Source organism: Heterodontus francisci, chromosome 3 (genome assembly GCF_036365525.1).
Source record: "Heterodontus francisci isolate sHetFra1 chromosome 3, sHetFra1.hap1, whole genome shotgun sequence".
In the NCBI taxonomy this organism is placed as follows: domain Eukaryota; kingdom Metazoa; phylum Chordata; class Chondrichthyes; order Heterodontiformes; family Heterodontidae; genus Heterodontus; species Heterodontus francisci.
In genome coordinates, this window is record NC_090373.1 from 21,592,238 (window position 1) to 21,608,520 (window position 16,283).

Genomic DNA, 16,283 nt, shown 5'->3' on the forward strand with positions numbered 1-16,283 from the left:
GCCCCTTCCTGTCCCACTCTGCTTGGCTTTATCCAAATCATTACTCTGTTCTATTACCTCAACTTTTCTCTTTAGATTTCTAAATCTCCCTTCACCTTTACCCCTCTCCCACCTCGGAGTTTAAAGCCCTATCCAGAACCCTAGTTATACAATTCACCAGGACGTTAATCCCAGCCCAGTTTAAGTGGAGCTCATCTCAACAAAACGGCTCGCTCTTTCCCTATTACTGGTGCCAGTGCCCCATGAATTGAAACCCCTTCTTCCCACACCACCTTTTGAGCAACGCATTCAATTCTCTAATGTGCTGGACCCTATGCCAATTGGCACGTGGCTCAAGTAACAATCCAAAGGTTATTACCTACGAGGTTCTGCATTTTAATTTGGACTCTTACTCCTTTTCACTCCCCTCACTTGAATGGGTCCCTGCACCTTGGTACTTTGGTCAGTTTGCCCACTCATCCTGCAGTTCTTGTTCTCATCCACACAGGTAGCAAGTACCTTGCACCTGTTGGTCAATGTCAAGGATGGAGGCTCCCCATACCTGCTTGACTCGCAGTCACACCCTCCTGTCCCTGACCATTGACTAACCCTAAAGTCCTACATAAGCTAAGGAGTGTGACTGCCTCCTAGAACAAAGTGTCCAGGTAACTCTGCCCCTCCCTGATGCTTGGCAATGTTTGCATTCGGACTCCAGCTCAACAACTCTGAGCTGAAGTTGCTCAAGCTGCAGCCACTTACTGCAGATATGGTTGTCCAGGATTGCAATGCTCTCCAAAGACTCCCATATTTTGCCCTTATCAACACACCAACTGCCCCGCCATGTCAGTCTAACAGTATTTATTTATTTCTTTGACTTGTTAATTAGTTAATAATTTAGTAAAGTAATAGTACTTTACAGTTTCTTGGCTTAGAGTCAAAGGAAAAACACTCACTAGCTACTGGAGGTCAAAGAAAAAGAATAAAAAGCATCTTCTGCATTCACTGCACTGAATTCCTACTTGCATCAAATTCCCGACATGAGCACTCTGTTTAAGAAGCACTCAGTTCTCTGAGCACTTTGTGTTCCACACATTATGCAGTAACACTGCAGGAGGCCAAGGACAGAAAGGTCAGAGTGGGAGTAAGGTGGGGAATTAAAATGACAGGCGACTGGACCCCCCTCCATCTCCCCTTCCCATGCAAAGCACAGGAGATGCAACACTTGACCTTTTACGTTCTCTCTTCTCACCATCCAAGGCCCCAAACATCCCTTCCAGGTGAAACAGTGATTTACTTGTACTTCTTTCTATCTCATATACTGTATTTTTGCTCATAATGTGGTCTCCTCTACACTGAGGAGACCAAACACAGATTAGGTGACTGCCTTGCAGAACACCTTTGTTGTGTCCGCAAGTTGAACAGAAGCTTCCAATCACTTGTCATTTTAATTCTCCACCTTGCTCCCACTCTGACCTTTCTGTCCTCAGCTTCCTGCATTTTTTCAATGATGCTCAAAGTAAGCTCGAGGAACAGCATTTTGTCTTTCAATTAGGCACATTTTAGATCATAACTTCTGCCCTCATTTTGTTTCCTTTTTCTTTGGTTTTGGCTTTTCCCTCTCGTTTTTCTCTCTCATTTCTCTTTTTTTGCTTTCAGAAGACAGCGTTAATCATTTTGCCATTCACATCTCCTCTGGACACATCTTTTGTTTCTTCACTTGTCCCATTACTTGGCCTTGCATGACTCACATGGACTGTAGCGGTTCAAGAAGGCAGCTCACCACCACCTTCTCAAGGGAAATTAGGGATGGGCAATAACTTGTTAGCGACACCCATATCCCATGAATGAATTTTTTTTTAATGATCCCTTTTGTCATTTAATCTCTCTTGCCTTCCACCTATCACAGACCTTCCCTTTTGTTCTTTCTTCCACCTTCCTCCCTTTCACTTGCTTAAAACTTATTTCATCAGAATGGGAAAAAGTTAAAGGTATAATCATTAACTTGGTTGCTCTCCACTGATGCTGCCTGACCTGAGTATTTCCAGCATTTTCTGTTTTTATCTTGGTTCCTTGCAGACAGAGAAGGGTTTGAACCCATCAGTTTGAAGAATGATATCTCTGAAAATGCAGTACTCTCAGTAATGTACTAGCCTCAATGCCCAAATCCTGGTTTTGGGGCTTGAACCCATGATGTTCTGTCTCTATAGTCAGAGTGCAAAGGCTGAGCCAAGCTGATAGTTGCATTTAAACACATGTTTCTGCGGCTGTTAACCATTTTACAATATCAACACACCCTTTGGCACAGTTAATATGTTTGGATTTACATTTTTAATATAAAATTAGTTTATGGTTGTGCTACAGATCAAAATATAAAGTCTTGATATGTTTTCATCTTCAAATAATGAAAAAGGAGTTGCACTTACCGACTATTGGAAATGTATATTGCCTGGTTGTACCTTAAAGCCTTGCATCACATCAAGTCCTGTTCATCCAGCACCCACGTGCTCACTACCTACATTGGCTCTGGTCCGGCAATACCTTAATTTAAAAATTCTTATCCTTGTTTTCAAATCCCTCCATGGCCTCGCTCCTCCCTATCCCCATTACCTCCTCCAGGCTACAACCCTCTGAGATCTCTGCACTTCTGGCTTTTTGCGCCTCTCCAATTTTCATCTCTCCGCCATTGGCTCTGGAATTCCACCCCAGCAAATCACCCCACCCACCCCACCTCTCTTTCCCACACCTCTTTTAAGTCGCTCCTGACAATCTAGCTCTTTGACTAAGCTTTTAGTCACCTGTCCTAGTACCACCTTCTGTGCCATGGAGCAATGGTCTGCAATAAATTTTTAAGTCATTTCACAGATACCCAGGCCCCTAGTAACTTACAAACATACGAATTAGGAGCAGGAGTAGGCCACTCGGCCCCTCGAGCCTGCTCTGCCATTCAGTGAGTTCATGGCTGAACTGATCACTCAACATTATCACCTACCCGATAACCATTCACCCCCTTGCTTATCAAGAATCTATCTACCTCTGCCTTAAACATATTCAAAGAGTCTGCTTCCACTGCCTTTTGAGGAAGTGAATTCCAAAGACTCACAACCCTCAGAGAAAAAATTTCTCCTCATCTCTGTCTTAAATGGGCAACCCCTTATTTTTAAACAGTGACTCCGAGTTCTAGATTCTCCCACAAGGGAAAACATGCTTTCCACATCAACCCTGTCAAGATGTTTCAATCAATTCGCCTCTTACTCTTCTAAATTCCAGTGGATACAAGACTAGCCTGTCCAATTTTTCCTCATAAGATAGCCCGCCCATTCCAGGTATTAGTCTAGTAAACCTTCTCTGAACTGCCTCAAACGCATTTATATCCTTCCTTAAATAAGGAGATCAATATTGTACACTGTACTCCAGATGTGGTCTCACCAATGCCCTGTAGAGCTGAAGCATAATCTCCCTACTGTTGTATTCAATTCCCCTCACAATAAACGATAACATTCTATTAGCTTTCGTAATTACGTGCTGTACCTGCATACTAACCTTTTGCGATTCATGCTTTAGGACACCCAGATCCCTCTGCATCTCAGAGCTCCCCAATCTCTCACCATTTAGATAATATGCTTCTTTGTTATTCTTCCTGCCAAAATGGACAACTTCGCATTTTCCATCTGCCAGATTTTTTCCCACTCACTTAACCAATCTCTATCCCTTTGTAGCCTCCTTATGTCCTCTTCACAACCTACTTTCCTACCTATCTTTGTATCAGCAAATTTAGCAACCATACCTTCAGTCCCTTCATCCAAGTCATTTCTATTAATTGTAAAAAGTTGAGGCCCCAGCACAGATCCCTGTGGCACACCACTCATTACAATGTTGCCAACCAGAAAATTACCCATTTATGCCTACTCTCTGTTTCCGGTTGGCTAGCCAATCTTCTATCCATGCCAATGTTACTCCCTATACCATGAGCTTTTATTTTGTGCGACAACCTTTGATGTGGCACCTTATCAAATGCCTTCTGGAAATCTAAGTACAATACATCTACCAGTTCCCCTTCATCCACAGCACGTGAAACTCCCTCAAAGAACTCCAATAAATTGGTTAAACATGATTTCCCTTTCACAAAACCATGTAACTTTTGCAACATGAATAAGTTCCATGGTATTAGTCTTGGCTCAGTGAGTGGGATTCTTGCCTTTGAGTCAGAAGGTTTTGGGTTCAAACCCCACTCCAGAAACTTAACCACAAAAATTTAGACTAACACTCCAGTCCAGTACCAAAGGAGTGCTGCACTGTTGAAGGTGCCATCTTTCAGATGAAACATTAAACCAAGAACCCCTCTGCTCTCTCAGCTGGATGTAAAAGATCCCATGGCACTATTTTGAAGAAGTACAGGGAGTTATCCCTGAATCAACATCATTAAAAACAAATTATCTGACCATTATCACAATGCTATTTGTGGAAGGTTGTTGTGCCAATTGGCTGCTGTGTTTCCTACATTACCAAAATAACTACATTTCAAAAGTAATCAGCAGGTCTGGCAGCATCTGTGGAGAGAGAAGCAGAGTTAACATTTCAGGTCAGTGACCCTTCTTCAGAAGTTCTGGAGAAGGGTCTATGAGCTGAAACGTTAACTCTGCTTCTCTCTCTACAGATACATGAGTATTTCCAGCATTTCTTGATTTTATTTCAGATTTCCAGCATCTGCAGTATTTTGCTTTTATTTCAAAAGCAATCCATTGACATAAGATACTTTGGGACGTTCTGAGGTCATGAAAGACGCCCTATAAATGCAAGTTTGTCTTCTCATTTTCTTCTACAGTTTTGTGCACTGTGAGAGGTTGCAACTAATATTATACTAGTTGAGTATTATACAGTCTGCTCTGAATTTTGGGTTGCATTGCAGCCCTACACTCCTGACCTTTGGCAACCTGGGGGTTATGAAGGTGAGGATCGTGGTGCAGGCACAAGACCAAAACGGACAACCTACATGTGGATCTGCTCCAGCACGGGTGAGGCCCACATGGTGGTCACTCTGGTTTCCAGTTTTGCTTCCACGGTCTTGTCCGTGACCAGGTGGCCCTGGAGAGGCAGCATGTGGTATCCACTAATATGCTCAAGGCCATACACAACCAGTGTGTAGGACAGGGTATAGAGTGTCTGATAGACACAATACCATGATTTAGATTATATGTTTCATTCTGGTTTTGTTCAAATTGGCTTTTACGTTTGCACTGTTCTATGAGTGTGTCTGCTCACAAGAGGACTCTTGCATATTTTTTCCCTGATAATGACTGGTGCAGGCATGATGGGCTGAACAGACTCGCTCTGAGCTGGATCATTCTATGATTCTTTGTCACTGGTGTCATGCTCACAGAGGGAACAGTGATGAAATATGAAATGAACTGGAGTAATGATGAAATAAAAGTAAACTGCGACAAGAAAATGGACACTTTGCTATCCGGCAACATGGAGGGAGCGGTCAGGTGATCCCCTCCTGTACTGCCAATCAACATGTTTGTCTGTTGAAGATGAGACCATTATTAATGTCTGGAATCACCTTGAGAAGGCACATTGACATGTAAAACAGTCCATTCCATGCTAATGACTCCTATCATCAAAGATTGGGTGAGCAAAGGCTTTTGCAGACAGACTATCTCCGAAGACAAGGCCAAGATAATAATATTATACTAATATTATACTATACAGCAGGTTTGTAAAACTTTTAGGAAATTTGTCTCACAAGAAAAATGTTGTTTTCTCGCTCGTAGAAATTCCTGTTTTTGAATCATTAGAAATCTGAATCCTTAAAAATCCTACCAAGATAATAGGTGTGAAATTACAACTATTTATCCAAATGGACCACATTCAGACACCGTTATGTAACAATGGTCCCCACATCCTGGGTCACTATATGGACACCCCATGGGAGAATGTCTTGAGTCACTTGACTGAAAACAAAACCTGATAGGTTTTTACTTTAAAAGTAGTAAGTTCTCTGAGAGAGGGACAGAAAGCCGTTCCAGCCAGAGAAGCTGTGAGATCGATCCAGCTAAGCAAGGAACCCTGCCAGCACCTTCCTTAAACTACTAAGGCAGAAAGATTGCAAGGTGACCCTGAAAACTCCCCATCTGAGAAATTGAAGCAGGACTTCCACCACTAACTTCAGACTGAGTTTTAACCAAAGGAGTCTGTGACACTTCATCAATTCCAAGACAAGGAACATTCAGGCCTACAACACTGTTATAAATTCCTCCCAGAAAACCAAGGCAGTTTCACAGTGAACTCACATTACAACTCCCTTCCTAACAGCACTGTGGGTATACCTACCCCACATGGACTGCAGCGGTTCAAGAAGGCAGCTCACTACCACCTTCTCAAGAGCAACTAGGGATGGGCAATAAATGCTGGCCTAGCCAGCGACACCCACATCCCATGAATGAATAAAAAAAAACACAATCAAACTCTAAATGCATGCTACCCTCTACTCTCTATCTTTTCTTGAGTGTGTGCATATGTGTGAATGCATGAATGGGTGAGTTTGCCAACATTTTTGGCAGTGTTTAATAAATAGTTATTTGTCTTTTTAAACCTATGAGAAAACCTGCAATTTGTCTTTTTATTTGAACTTTAAACACTCAGGAACTAAAACATTATTTTTAACAACACTACCTGTGGTCAGTTGAGAGGTGAAAAGTGGAAGCCAACCACACCATTTCCCACCTGGTCATAACAATGGGGAAACCCAGTCACCCTTAGGGAGCAACCAAATAGAGTGCTCCATCCAACCTCACACGGTTTTTAAAGGGACGTGCAAAGCGACCAAAGAAAATATACTTTCCACACTGACCTACTGGCAGATAGCAAATGCCATAATGCCTCTTTCCAAAGTCTGTGCTCATCTACCGGTCAAGTGGGAAAAAAAAAGACTTGCATTCAGCCAAAGCTTTTCATGACTCAGAATGTCCCAATGCACTTTACAATCAAATATGTACTTTTGAAGTGTAGTCACTGTTGGAATGTAGGAAACGGGGCAACCAAATAACACACAGCAAGAAAAAAAGACTTGCATTTATATAGCACCTTTCTCAATCTCAGGACATCCCAAAATGCTTTACATCCAATTAATTATATTCTTGAAAAGTATTCATTGTTATAATGCAGGAAGTGCAGCAGCCGAATTGTATTCAGCAAGGTCCCATAAACAGGAATGAGATAATGACCAGATAATTTTTGTTAGTTGGTGAATATCAGCCAGTGGGATCTTTTACATCCATTTAAAAGGGCAGACAGGGACTCAGTTTAATGTCTCATCCAAAAGATGGCACCTTCAGTAGTGCAGCACTCCCTCACTACTACAGTGGAGTGTCAACCTAGATTTTATGTTTATGTCTCTGGACTGGAGCTTGAACAAACAGCCTTATAACTCAGAGACGAGATAACGACTCATTGAGCCAAGGCTGACATTTGTGGAAATGGTGGAAACGTTTTGACCTTTCTGTACCTTACTTGTAAATACTGCATTTTATATGTCCCTCAGGCAATAGTTCATGCTCTCATTTCTGTGATTATATCCTATATTTATCTACTTAATCAGGAAACAATAATAGCAAGCAAGCCGAGCAAACCCGGTCAGTGTTATATTACATCTTTCTATCAGGCCATTATTAAAGTACTGTCACCAATGTGATTTCTTACAGTTTAACCCAGTGGTATATTTTGTCACCCAGCTGTTTCTGAAAACATATCTTATTGAGCAGTTAGTCATCATACATCTTGTGGACTGTCTGCGTTGAAGGAACACTTGGAACATATTGCTGAAGAAACCTTTGCCCACTTCAATGAATTAATATTGGTCATATGACTCGGGTAACATAAAGCAATCACTTTCTATATAGGTCGGTGTTGTTTCTGAGATAAACCTGGGAGAACAGGATTAGCTGTGCATGCAATCCTGGCAAATCCCTTAAAGGGGGGTCAATGCTGTTACCCAGTAAATGAAGCGATGAGATTGGGGTTTCTGTGAATTACATGTAATTACAAGTCGACATTGAAGACCATTCTGACATGCTTCTTTTCCATCTGATCGAAAGATAAGTGGGTCAGAGTCAGAAATAAGAAAAGTAGTTGATGCTATCTGTTGTAGACTTTATCTGTTGTTGCCCTGACCAATCACAAAGGCAGCAGCTACTATAGACACAAGTATCATTTTCTTGACCCAGACGTGGTACTTACTGATTACAGGGCAGTAGAGAAAGAAATGTATTCATTGTTTTGTACAAAATAGCAAATATTTTAAAAATGACAGACGGATAATTTGGAGTTCCTCTAATAAATATGAAACATTGTTTAAAGAAACCTTTTGATAGTCGAAAAGCTGTTGCTGTTTTTTATTGTACTTTTGCCATTCCTATTCTGATAATCCAAACTGATTATTATATTTCAGCAGAGATTTCGAAACGATATCTGTAAAGTCTGAAAGAAGTCAGAAAGCACAGCAACAGGAAAAAAATACTCTAGGTCTGAGCACATTGCAGTGAGGTGAGTGAATAGAATCCATTCTCTCAGGCAATATCCAGCCTTACCCTGGATGGATTTAACAGAGGCCAGAGAAATAATAAACCTTCTTTTACTGATCTGAACCTCATAAAAACATAGAAAATAGGAGCAGGAGTAGGCCATTCGGCCCTTGGAGCCTGTTCTGCCATTCACTATGATCATGGCTGATCATCCAACTCAGTAGCCTGTTCCGGCTTTCGTCCCATACCCTTTGATGCCTTTAGACCCAAGAGATATATCTAACTCCTTTTTGAAAACATACAAAGTTTTGGCCTCAACTGCTTTCTGTGGTAGCAAATTCCACAGGCTCACCACTCTCTGGGTGAAGAAATTTCTCCTCATCAGTCCTGAAGGGATTACCCCATATCCTTAGACTATGACCCCTGGTTCTGGACTCCCCCACCATCGGGAACATCCTTCCTGCATCTACCCTGTCAAGTCCTGTTAGAATTTTATAGGTTTCTATGAGATCCCCCCTCACACTTCTGAACTCCAGCGAATATAATCCTAACTGACTCAACCTCTCCTCATACGTCAGTCCCACCATCCCAGGAATCAGTCTGGTAAGCCTTCGCTGCACTCCCTCCATAGCAAGAACATCCTTCCTCAGATAAGGAGACCAAAACTGCACACAATATTCCAGGTGTGGCCTCACCAAGGCCCTGTATAATTGCAGCAAGACATCCCTGCTCCTGTACTCGAATCCTCTCGCTATGAAGGCCAACATACCATTTGCCTTTTTTACCGCCTGTTGCACCTGCATGCTTACCTTTAGCAACTGGTGTATGCGAACACCCAGGTCTCGTTGTATATTCCCCTCTCTCAGTTTATAGCCATTCAAATAACAATCTGCCTTCCTGTTTTTGCTACCAAAGTGGATAACCTCACATTTATCCACATTATACTGCATCTGCCATGCATTAGCCCACTCACTCAACTTGTCCAAATCACCCTGAAGCCTCTCTGCATCCTCCTCACAACTCACCCTCCCACCCAGTTTTGTGTCATCTGCAAATTTGGAGATATTACATTTAGTTCCCTCATCTAAATCATTAATGTATAATGTGAATAGCAGGGGTCCTAACACTGATCCCTGCGGTATCCCACTAGCCGCTGCCTGCCATTTGGAAAAAGAGTCATTTATCCCGACTCCTTGTTTCCTGTCCGCCAACCAATTTTCTATCCATCGCAATACACTACCCCTAATCCCATGCACTTTAATTTTACACGCTAATCTCTTATGTGGGACTTTGTCGAAAGCCTTCTGAAAGTCCAAATAAACCACATCCACTGGCTCCCCCTCATCAACTCTACTAGTTACATCCTCAAAGAATTCTAGTAGATTTGTCAAGCATGATTTCCCTTTCGTAAATCGATGCTGACTCTGTCCGATTCTACCACTGTTCTCCAAGTGCTCTGCTATAAAATCTTTGATAATGGACTCCAGAATTTTCCCCACTACCAACGTCAGGCTGACTGATCTATAATTCCCGGCTTTCTCTCTACCTCCCTTTTTAAATAGTGGTGTTACATTAGCTATCCTCCAATCTGTAGGAACTGTTCCAGAGTCTATAGAATCTTGGAAGATGACCACCAATGCATCCATTATTTCTAGGGCCACTTCCTTAAGTATTCTGGGATGCATACCAACAGGCCCTGGGGATTTATCGGCCTTCAAATCCATCAATTTCCCCAACACCATTTCTCGACTAATACTGATTTCCTTCAGTTCTTCTCTCTCACTAAGCCATGTTCCCCAACATTTCTGGTATGATATTTGTGTCCTCCTTTGTGAAGACAGAACCAAAGTATGCATTTTGTTGGTCAGTCATTTCTTTATTCCCCAGAATAAATTCCCCTGTTTCTGACTGTAAGGGACCTACATTTGTCTTCAGCAATCTTTTTCTCTTCACATATCTACAGAAACTTTTACAGTCAGTTTTTATGTTCCCCGCAAGCTTACTCTCATACTTTGTTTTCCCCTTCTTAATCAATCCCTTGGTCCTCCTTTGCTAAATTCTAAACTGCTCCCAATCCTCAGGTCTGTTGTTTTTCCTGGCAAATTTATATGCCTGTTCCTTGGATCTAATGCCATCTCTAATTTCCCTTGTAAGCCATAGTTTGGCTACCTTTCTCGTTTTACTTTTGCACCAGACAGGGATAAACAATTGTTGCAGTTCATCTATGTGCTCGTTAAATGTTTGCCATTGCCTATCCACCATCATCCCTTTAAGTAACGTTTCCCAATCCTTCATGGCCAACTCGCGCCTCATACCTTTGTAGTTTCCTTTACTAAGCTGCATCCCTAGACAAGCAGTTCCAGTACAGCTTGTCAGGTATCTTTGTGGAAAATTGCCTAAGTATGTCCTGTCTGCAAAAAATAGGACAAATCCAATCCAGCCAATTGCGGTACCCATCAGTCTACTCTTGATCATCAGCAAATTAATGGAATGTGTCATCGGCAGTGCGTCAAGCAGCATTTAAACAGCAATAACCTGCTCACCAATGCTCAGTTTGGGTACTACCAGGGTCACTTGGATCCTGACCTCATTACAGCCTTGGTTCAAACATGGACAAAAGAGCTGAACTCCAGAGGCGAGGTGAGAGTGACTGCCCTTGACATCAAGGCAGCATTTTACTGAGTATGGCATCAAGTAGCCCTAGCAAAACTGAGGTCAATGGGAAACAGAGGGAAAATTCTCCACTGGTTGGAGTCATACCTAGCGCAAAGGAAGATGGTTGTGGTTGTTGGAGGTCAATCATCTCAGCTCCAGGACATCACTGCAGGAGTTCCTCAGGGTAGTGTCCTAGGCCCAACCATCTTCAGCTGCTTCATCAATGACCTTCCCTCCATCATAAGGTCAGAAGTGGGGATGTTCGCTGATGACTGCACAATGTTTAGAACCATTCGCTAGAGCATGGCTACCCAACCTGAACCCGACGACATGTGTCAGGTCCGGGTTGCTCTTCCAGGTCTGGCATTCGGGCTCGGGTTGGGTCAGGCCGGGTATGACACATTCGATCACCACCTCCGGTAAATGACTCCAATGCTAACGTACATTTTGGACTAGAAAGGTTGTTTAGTTCCAGTTTTTTAAGCTTGTGCAGATAAGTAACAAAGTGAAAAATGGAAGCTAGATTAACTGATGGTCGGGTTGGGCGCGGGAAAAAATGAAAGGACTTGGGCCGGGTCAGGCTTGGGTCGGATGTGGTTCTGTCGGGCTTGGGTCAGGTTTCATTTGCAGACCCGAGCCGGCCTTTACCATTTGCAACTCCTCAGATACTGAAGCACTCCGTGTCCACAAGCAGCAAGACCTGGACAACATTCAGGCTTGGGCTGATAAGTGGCAAGTAACATTCACGCCACACAAGTGCCACACAAATGACCATCTCCAACAAGAGAGAATCTAACCATCTTCCCTTGACATCCAATGACATTTCCATCGCTGAATCCCTCACCAACATCCCAGGGGTTACCACTGACCAGAAACTTAACTGGACTAGCCATATAAATACTGTGGCTACAAGAGCAGGTCAGAGGCTGGGAATTCTGTGATGAGTAACTCACGTCCTGACTCCCCAAAGCCATCTACAAGGCACAGGTCAGGAGTGTGATGGAATACTCTCCACTTGCCTGGATGGGTGCAGCTCCAGCAACACTCAAGAAGCTCGACACCATCCAGGACAAAGCAGCTCGTTTGATTGGCACCCCACCCACCACCTTAAACATTCACTCCCTCCACCACCGGCGCACAGTGGCAGCAGTGTGTACCATTTACAAGATACCCTGCGCAACTCACCAAACCTCCTTAGACAGCACCTTCCAAACCCAGGACCTTTACCACCGAGGAGGACAAGAGCAGCAGACGCATGGGAACACCACCATGCCCAATAGGAATTAACTGGATATTTCCCCAAACAGTGTCACTTTAGACTCAGTGAAGAGGAGACACATTCATCCCAGTACAGGTCGGATTTAAACCCAGATTCAAGAGATGAACTCATTGGACTGTTGGTGCAAGACCCTTTGGGGATGAGCGACCATAATGAGATAGAATTCTTCATCAAGATGAAGAGTGACGTGGTTGATTCTGAGACAAGGGTCCTGAATCTTAGTAAAGGAAACTACAAAGGTATGAGGCGCGAGTTGGCCATGACGGATTGGGAAACGTTACTTAAAGGGATGACGGTGGATAGGCAAAGGCAAACATTTAAAGAGCGCATGGATGAACTGCAACAATCCCTGTCTGGTGCAAAAGTAAAACGAGAAAGGTAGCCAAACCATGGCTTACAAGGGAAATTAAAGAAAGCATTAGATCCAAGGAACAGGCATATAAATTTTCCAGGAGGAACAACAGACCTGAGGATTGGGAGCAGTTTAGAATTCAGCAAAGGAGGATGAAGGGATTGATTAAGAAGAGGAAAATAGAATACGAGAGCAAGCTTGCGGGGAACATAAAAACTGACTGTAAAAGTTTCTATAGGTATGTGAAGAGAAAAAGATTGGTGAAGACAAATGTAGGTCCCTTACAGTCAGAAACAGGGGAATTTATTCTGGGGAATATTCAGATGACACAAATTTTCATGCAACCTCAAAGCAGCTCACCTGCTTAACACACCAGTTAATACTTTTGGAACATTTAAAAAGCAAGGGGCACATTTTATTCCATCTCTCAATAACCTTTTACAGTTCAGGTATGACTGTAGGTAATAATCTAAATTAATATTTTTCTGACTGTCAGAATGTGATGACTGATGTAGAATGTAAAATCCCCTCCCACTAATGTGTCATGTACATATTGTATATGTTTTCTGAGGGGGAAAACATGTTGCCAGCACAGAAGTAGTAAGGGTGAATATGTTGTGTGGAGGGGAAAATGGAAAACTGTGCTCCCATGCCCCCCACCCCCCCGCCCTACATAAAGCTACCAACCTTGACTGCACATGTGACTGACCCCTAATGACTTACTACCAACACTGCTGGCCAGTGCTTAGAGGCACTACCATTTCAGCATTTGATTGACAGTCAAATTGAAGAGGGTTCTCTGAATGTTGCAAAGTCACTGCAAATGTCCTGACCTGGTCATGTTTACTCAGTTCCAGAATCTTTATTGCTGTGAAGTCAGGGGCCTCTCAGAGTGGGAATAAAGTCCAATGTTATTTAAAAGAATTGGAAAAGTGCTGAAGGTACAGCTGCCAATGGTGGGGTGAAGGAAATCAGTGATGCTCAAGAGGCCAGAATTGGAAGAGTGCAGAGATCTCAAAGGATTTTAGGGCTGGAGGAGGTTACAGAAATGTACAGGGGCAAGGGATTTGAAAACATTCCATCATTTTCTACCAGACAGGGACAATACATTCATTCTTGTCTAATCCAGCCATTGCATGGAAAACTGTGAGGTTTACACTAGGAAACAGGATGAAGATAATTGGCCTCGATGTTACCCTTCTCCCCGAACAAGGGCTCCGGAGAAACTCTTTCCAGCGCCAGTGAAACCTCACCCGTTTATTGCAGACCCTGTCACTGAAAGCAGTGATACGAATTTCCGAGGAGTTGGTGAACTTAGCCCGAGATTCCAGTGACTATCGATAACGTTGCTGATAGCTACATTTCTCCTGGTCTGCCCAATGATTCTGCTCGCCACAGCAGTCTGGGTGCCTCCTCTAAACTAAGGGTTCCTTTCACATGACATTAACCTTGACTGTATTGATTTTAATCTTAAACATATTCTTAACAAAAGTGAAGAACTGGGCCCATTTTCCATAGGATTCCCCCAAAGTATGCCAACCCATCTGTTTTCCCCTCCCACGTCACCCACAATTTTACAGGGAGTTAACATTTTGTTGCCATCCTATGGCTAAGTTGAGCCCTACTAGAAAGGTCTGTAAGTAACCTTGAGTTCAGAAAGCGACAACAGAATGCTGTACCTCAGAACGGAAGTGTGATCTCATCCCTGCATCTGGGATTAAATAGGAAAAAAAAAATTTATTGCACAAAAGCAAGTCATAATGCACCTTACACAGTAATGGTAAAATTGCATTTAATGTAGTTTAGTTAGGAGCCAGAATACACAGCTACAGTTTGAAAGCTATAGTGTAAGCGAGTCTCCAAATCATCTCATGCAAATATATCAATGAATATAACCAGCGAATGGCTAGCCTGATAAAAGTTAACTTATAAAAATTTAACTTTAACGGCATACCGTTGCAAAGAGCACTTTAAATCAATGTGTTTGGCGGGAGGACAATGTCGCCACAGTCTGGAATTTGCTGGGGGGAGAGGGGAGGAGAAGTGGGGGAAGAGGGGGAGGAGTGGGGGAGGGGGAAAGAGAGTGTGGAGGGGGAAAGAGAGTGTGGAGGGGGAAAGAGAGTGTGGGGGGGGAAGAGTGGGGGAGGGTGGGAAGAGAGGGGGAGGGTGGAAAGTGGGAGGGGGAAGGGGAGAAGCGAACGGAAGAGGGGGAAAAGGGGGAGGCGGAGGCGAACGGAAGAGGGGGGGCGAACGGAAGGGGGGGAGGGGGAAGCGAACGGAATTGGGGGGAGGGGGAGGCGAACGGAAGGGGGGGAGGGGGAGGCGAACGGAAAGGGGGGGAGGGAGCGGAACGGATGGGGAGGGAGGGGAGGGAGCAGAACGGATGTGGGGGGAGGGAGCGGAACAGATGGGGGGGGCGAGGGAGCGGAACGGATGGGCGGGCAAAGGAGCGGAACGGACGGGGGGGGGGGGTGGCGAGGGAGCGGAACGGATGGGGGGGTGGGGAGGGAGCGGTACGGACGGTGGGGGGGGGGGCAAGGGAGCGAAACGGACGGGGGGTGGGAGGGAGCGAAACGGACAGGGTGGGGGGGAGGGAGCGGAACGGACGGGGGGAGGGTAGGGAACGGAACGGAAAGGGGGCAGGGAGGGGAACGGACAGGGGGGCAGGGCGGGGAAGGGACAGGGGGGCAGGGCGGGGAAGGAACAGGGGGGCGGGGTGGGGAAGGAACAGGGGGGCGGGGCGGGGAAGGAACAGGGGGGCGGGGCGGGGAAGGAACAGGAGGGCGGGGAAGGAACAGGGGGGCGGGGCGGGGAAGGAACAGGGGGGCGGGGGCGGGGGGGGGGGGTGCAGGGCAGTGCACGGGAGGGAGGGGAACCGACATGCGGACAGTGGGTGGGAGGCGGTGGCAGGGGATCCGGAGGGGGAGGGAGGTGAACGGGAGGGGAACGGGAGGGAGAAGAGAGTGGCAGGAGCTGAATGGGAATGTGTTGGGAAGGGAACGGGACGGGGGAGGGAGGGAAAAGGGAGGTGATCGGAAGGGGCAAGGGAGGGGGAGTGTTTGAGGGGAGGAGGGGAATTGGGTGAGGTTGAGCTGGGAGGAGGAGGAGATGGGATATGGAAGAGAGTGTGATGTTATGGGAACAGGAGGAAGGAATGGAAATGGGGACTTGAATGGCGTGAGGGGATGGGAATGGGAGGATGGGATTAGGAGGAGGGCGTTGGGTATGGGGAGGGAGGATGGGATTAGGACGAGGGGGTGGGAATGGGGCAATCGGAATGGCAGTAATTGGAGGAATAGGAATGGAGGGATGGAAATGGGAATGGAGAGATGTGTTTGGGGGGGGAATGGGAGGATGGGTTTGGAGAGTTTATTGGGAATGGAGGGATGGGAATGAGGAGAGGGCAAAAAGGAATGGGGACGGAATTAGCAGCAGGAGCAGTGATTAGGAGGCGGCGAATGGGTTTACTGGGACAGGGATGGGGGAGGGGAGTTGGGTA